This window comes from Leptopilina boulardi, unplaced genomic scaffold, assembly GCF_019393585.1.
Source record: "Leptopilina boulardi isolate dan_hultmark-lab unplaced genomic scaffold, ZJU_Lbou_2.1 LbouV2_392, whole genome shotgun sequence".
In the NCBI taxonomy this organism is placed as follows: Eukaryota; Metazoa; Arthropoda; class Insecta; order Hymenoptera; family Figitidae; genus Leptopilina; species Leptopilina boulardi.
Window position 1 is genome coordinate 4,420,367 of NW_026137965.1, and position 6,864 is coordinate 4,427,230.

Below are 6,864 nucleotides of genomic sequence, written 5' to 3' on the forward strand. Positions count from 1 at the left end.
GAAATCCCAACCATTCGTTATAACCCCCTGAAAATGTGGGCAAATTTACTTTAGGTAAAAAAAGATGTTTTCGAATAATTGTGTCATCACTGGTTGTGGTGGGTCGTGATACCAAATTACGCAGATTTGATAGTTCATTCGTGCGTTGAGCATTAAGCTCCGCCTCTAATTGTGATATACGGGCGAGGTGATGGCTCGCATCCCCTCCTTGCGGTACCGATTCCGACCTCGCGAGCTGTCTTCGCTCATTAATTAATTTTAGTGCAATAGAAGTATAATTGAAATGCGTCTCTTCAAAAATATCCCGCTCAGCTTCGCGATTCGAACTCGGCGCCAATGTTTCGAGGCCCAATTGGGCTTTGTCGTAGTCTTTCCAATTTTCCTCTATTTTATTTAATCGAAATTGAATTTCTTCGACTGCCGTTCCTTCAACCAAACATTTATCAAGAAAAGTTTTAAATTTCGTTAACCTTGTTTTGCAATTTGTTCGGCTCTGTCGAAGAACTTCAATAGATTCAGACATGATTGTAAATAATAAATTTCACACAAAACCAACAGTCACAATGAGAAAGATTGGAAAGCTCGATAAATACAATTCGTTAATTAAAATTTGATAATCGCTTACTACTTCGATGCGAAAGTCACCTTGACAGAAGTTGATTGTATACCTCGTACCGACGCTCGCTTTTTCCCGCCTGATGCTTCCCTCCAAAATTCAGAACTCTAGCCGTTGATTGATGAATTTCGTTCCTTGATCTCGGATGCACTTCCGATGCACCGCGCCTTGATGCAATTCCAGAGTTCCAAAGAATGGCCTATGATGATTCTTTCATTTGCCCCAGTGCAAATGACCCAATAGTTTTCAGCTTCCAGGACCAGCGTCAGCACACTTTGTTTATGATAAGTGCGACTTCACTTTATCCTCTTGAATTATGTTCAAACCAATGTATATTTCACCAAGTTCACAAGTTTCGTTAGTGAATCTATCCGTTTCGAAGGACCATGTTACACGCACAAGCCAAAAGTTCGTTTGAAATGATGATTTGCTCTTAAGATTCACTTGCACGTGTAGGGAGGATATTTTTATATAAAGTTAATAAATGATAAGTCCACATGTTAGAATTCACAAAGTTTAATTTAAAAGAAATTTCTTCATAGTAATGTACAATTAAAATTCAAGTATATTAGAGATAAGTTGCTCGTGTCGATGCTAACGATATTCTGATATAAGATTACAAATTTTCGTATATTTTCGTTTTCGCTCGTTTGCTTTCGCTCACATTCGTCAAGTTTATAGAGAAATTAAATTAGATGGCATCACTTATCAGTCACACAAATAAAAATAGAATATCCCACCGAACATCCTTAAAGTATCCTTAGGATATCCAAGGGATGTTTTTGGAATATCCTAGATTATCTGGTGCTGTGAGGGTAGAGTCAATATTTTAATGCACAAATATTTTTCACTAAAATATTATTTCAATTATTATTATTTTATTATTACTATAAAAAACTTCAATAAATTTTAATTTCTCTAGCATTTTAGATTCTGATTTACTTTTTTGTATGGTTGGAACTTCTTATTTTGATTCGATGTTTAGTTTTTAAAAAAAATTTTAAGGTAAACTGTTATTTATAATAATTAAATCATAAATAGCTCCTTTTGAAGGACAACCTGTTTTACTGGAACTCCACAAGTATTGCCCATTGTTAGGAGCAATTAAATAGAACCTTATAATACATTTCATTTAGTTTAGTAACTACATAAAATAAACATTTTAAATATTATTAATTTTATTATTAATATTATTATTATTTTCGTATTTTTTAAAATTTAAATAATTTTAAGTCTTCTGTTATGGTCAACAAATTTTTTTTTTAATTCATATACTTTTTTATTTATTTTCTATATAGAAAAAATAAGACTATATAATTACATCCATTATATTTATTAAAAATTCATCTACAGAAATAATTGTTATTTTTAAAAAGACAAATTCGACTATAACTGGACATAAACTAAAATTTTTTTCGAGATCATTAAATATATTTTTTTTAAACAAAAGAATTTTCGTTGTAAAAGAAATATTACGTTGGTTATGTATTTTACTTCTCTATAATAAAGTATTTTTTATTTAATTTTTTACTATTTTTATATGTTTTATTTTATATTGTAATTGATTTGATTATTATATTTTTTGTTTCACCTCTATTTATTTTACTTTACATCCTTATACAGATTTATAATGTTTTTTTTTGCTTCAGTAATTTCAGAATTTAAGATTTTGAAAAAAACGAAATTTTGTTAATTTGCTTTAATCTAATAATTATATATATGACGAAATTTTAATATTTTTAATTTTGTATTTACTTTTTTACTATTCTTAACATAATTCAAAAGTAATTAATAATGATGATCATAATGATAATTATAATCATAATGATAATTACTATTTACAGACCAAGCATTTTATTATTATATAATTTTAGAAAGAATGTTCTCCTGGAAAATGAAAAAAACCCTTCCAAAGTCAAATAAAATTAATCAGCATGTCTCTATTATTTTTTAACCTTAAAACAACACGTATTACCTTCAAAAAGAACCTACCAATTCAACCTAAATTGCAATAAACTAAGAATAATCAATTTTATTCCATTTTTATGAATAGAATGTTTTACTGGAAAATAAAAAAAAATCCTTACTACTTCAAATAAAATTAATCAGCATGTCTCTATTATTTTTTAACCTTTAAACAACACGTATTACCTTCAAAAAAACCTACCAATTGACCCTAAATTGCAATCAACTAAGAATAATCAATTTTATTCCATTTTTATGAATAGAATGTTTTCCTGGAAAATGAAAAAAATCCTTACTACTTCCAATAAAATTAATCAGCAGGTCTCTATTATTTTTTTACTTTAAAACAACACGTATTACCTTCAAAAAAAACCTACCGATTGAACCTAAATTGCAATAAACTAAGAACAATCAATTTTATTCCATTTTTATGAATAGAATGTTTTCATGGAAAATGAAAAAAATCCTTACTACTTCAAATAAAATTAATCAGCATGTCTCTATTATTTTTTAACCTTTAAACAACACGTATTACCCTCAAAAAAACCTACCAATTGACCCTAAATTGCAATCAACTAAGAATAATCAATTTTATTCCATTTTTATGAATAGAATGTTTTCCTGGAAAATGAAAAAAATCCTTACTACTTCAAATAAAATTAATCAGCAGGTCTCTATTATTTTTTTACTTTAAAACAACACGTATTACCTTCAAAAAAAACCTACCAATTCAACCTAAATTGCAATAAACTAAGAATAATCAATTTTATTCCATTTTTATGAATAGAATGTTTTCCTAAAAAAAGAAAAAATTCCTTACTACTTCAAATAAAATTAAACAGCATGTCTCTATTATTTTTTTACCTTAAAACAACACGTAATACCTTCAAAAAAACCTACCAATTAAACCTAAATTGCAGTAGACTAAGAATAATCAATTTTATTCCATTTTTTTGAATAGAATGTTTTCCTGGAAAATGAAAAAATTCCTTACAAATTCAAATAAAATTAATCAGCATGTCTCTATTATTTTTTAACCTTAAAACAACACTTATTACCTTCCTAAAAACCTACCAATTGAACCTAAATTGCAAAAAAATAAGAACAATAAATTTTATTCCATTTTTTTGGATAGAATGTTATCCTGGAAAATGAAAAAAATCCTTACTACTTCAAATAAAATTAATCAGCATGTCTCTATTATTTTTTTACCTTAAAACAACACGTAATACCTTCAAAAAAACCTACCAATTAAACCTAAATTGCAGTAGACTAAGAATAATCAATTTTATTCCATTTTTTTGAATAGAATGTTTTCCTGGAAAATGAAAAAATTCCTTACACATTCAAATAAAGTTAATCAGCATGTCTCTATTATTTTTTTACCTTAACACAACACTTTAAAACCTTCAAAAAAACCTACCAATTGAACCTAAATTGCAGTAGACTAAGAATAATCAATTTTATTCCATTTTTTTGAATAGAATGTTTTCCTGGAAAATGAAAAAAATATTTACAAAATCAAATAAAATTAATCAGCATGTCTCTATTATTTTTTTACCTTAAAACAACACCTTAACACCTTTAAAAAAACCTACCAATTGAACCTAAATTGCAAAAAAATAAGAACAATAAATTTTATTCCATTTTTTTGGATAGAATGTTTTCCTGGAAAATGAAAAAAATCCTTACACATTCAAATAAAGTTAATCAGCATGTCTCTATTATTTTTTTACCTTAACACAACACTTTAAAACCTTCAAAAAAACCTACCAATTGAACCTAAATTGCAGTAGACTAAGAATAATCAATTTTATTCCATTTTTTTGAATAGAATGTTTTCCTGGAAAATGAAAAAAATATTTACAAAATCAAATAAAATTAATCAGCATGTCTCTATTATTTTTTTACCTTAAAACAACACCTTAACACCTTTAAAAAAACCTACCAATTGAACCTAAATTGCAAAAAAATAAGAACAATAAATTTTATTCCATTTTTTTGGATAGAATGTTTTCCTGGAAAATGAAAAAAATCCTTACTACTTCCAATAAAATTAATCAGCAGGTCTCTATTATTTTTTTACTTTAAAACAACACGTATTACCTTCAAAAAAAAACCTACCAATTCAACCTAAATTGCAATAAACTAAGAATAATCAATTTTATTCCATTTTTATGAATAGAATGTTTTCCTAAAAAAAGAAAAAATTCCTTACTACTTCAAATAAAATTAAACAGCATGTCTCTATTATTTTTTAACCTTAAAACAACACGTATTACCTTCAAAAAAAACCTACCAATTGAACCTAAATTGCAATAAACTAAGAATAATCAATTTTATTCCATTTTTATGAATAGAATGTTTTCCTGGAAAATGAAAAAAATCCTTACTACTTCCAATAAAATTAATCAGCAGGTCTCTATTATTTTTTTACTTTAAAACAACACGTATTACCTTCAAAAAAAACCTACCGATTGAACCTAAATTGCAATAAACTAAGAACAATCAATTTTATTCCATTTTTTTGAATAGAATGTTTTCCTGGAAAATGAAAAAAATATTTACAAAATCAAATAAAATTAATCAGCATGTCTCTATTATTTTTTTACCTTAAAACAACACCTTAACACCTTTAAAAAAACCTACCAATTGAACCTAAATTGCAAAAAAATAAGAACAATAAATTTTATTCCATTTTTTTGGATAGAATGTTTTCCTGGAAAATGAAAAAAATCCTTACTACTTCCAATAAAATTAATCAGCAGGTCTCTATTATTTTTTTACTTTAAAACAACACGTATTACCTTCAAAAAAAAACCTACCAATTCAACCTAAATTGCAATAAACTAAGAATAATCAATTTTATTCCATTTTTATGAATAGAATGTTTTCCTAAAAAAAGAAAAAATTCCTTACTACTTCAAATAAAATTAAACAGCATGTCTCTATTATTTTTTAACCTTAAAACAACACGTATTACCTTCAAAAAAACCTACCAATTGAACCTAAATTGCAATAAACTAAGAATAATCAATTTTATTCCATTTTTATGAATAGAATGTTTTCCTGGAAAATGAAAAAAATCCTTACTACTTCAAATAAAATTAATCAGCATGTCTCTATTATTTTTTTACTTTAAAACAACACTTATTACCTTCCTAAAAACCTACCAATTGAACCTAAATTGCAATAAACTAAGAACAATCAATTTTATTCCATTTTTATGAATAGAATGTTTTCCTGGAAAATGAAAAAATTCCTTACAAATTCAAATATAATTTAACAGTATGTCATATTTATTTTATTTTTTGTAAAACAATGTATATTACCTTAAAAAAATTTAAACGCTTGTACTGTATTTAAAAAAGTATAAAAATATCCAATTTTATTCTATTACCAATAAAATTAAACGCGCTAGCGCTCAAAATCGGTTATTTAATTGTTTATTATAAAGAAATTTTAAAGAAATCAAATCCGAAATTTGAAAACACAATTATACAACTTTGGCAAAAATGAGAAAAAGAATTTTCAAAATGTGACACAAATTTGACACGTCATAACATTACAATTCAAAAAACACGTGAAATCAGTAAAGACCAACTTCAATTTAGGATAGAAGGGCAGACCAAGAATTTTATTATTATATATCCTATAAATATAAATAATTTTTTTATTTCACCCCTTTTTATTTTACATTACATCCTTATATAATATACTATTTTTCAAATTTTGTGATGTAAAATATTTAATTTTATATTTTTATACATTTCACAACGTTTATTCGATTATTTATCGATTTATATTCTCATGAAAACTAGGTGTTCATTTCTTAACCATTTAACTTCCTCATCATGATACACTTATACATATTCAAGATTAAAAAAAGGATTACAACTAAAATAGGGATCAATTTTATAATTATTCTTCTTCTTTATAAGAAAAAGTAATTTCAAAAAATACAAAAAACAATTTTTTTCAAAAATTCAAAAAAACTATTTAATGATATAGATTTCATTAAAATATGAACTTTATATAGGTTAATTGATTCGTTTTAATGCAAGAAATAAGTTTTTTTACCAAACAAAATTAAATTTACACAGAAAAAAATATTCTGACAAAATTTTTTTTTGATTGATTCTAATGTTATTTTTTTTTTTGCTTCAATGATTTCACAATTTAAGGTTTTGGAAAAAAATAATTTTAATTATTTGATTTATTTATTATTTATTTATTATAATAATGTAACATAGATTTATATTATCTTTTTACATGAGGTTATA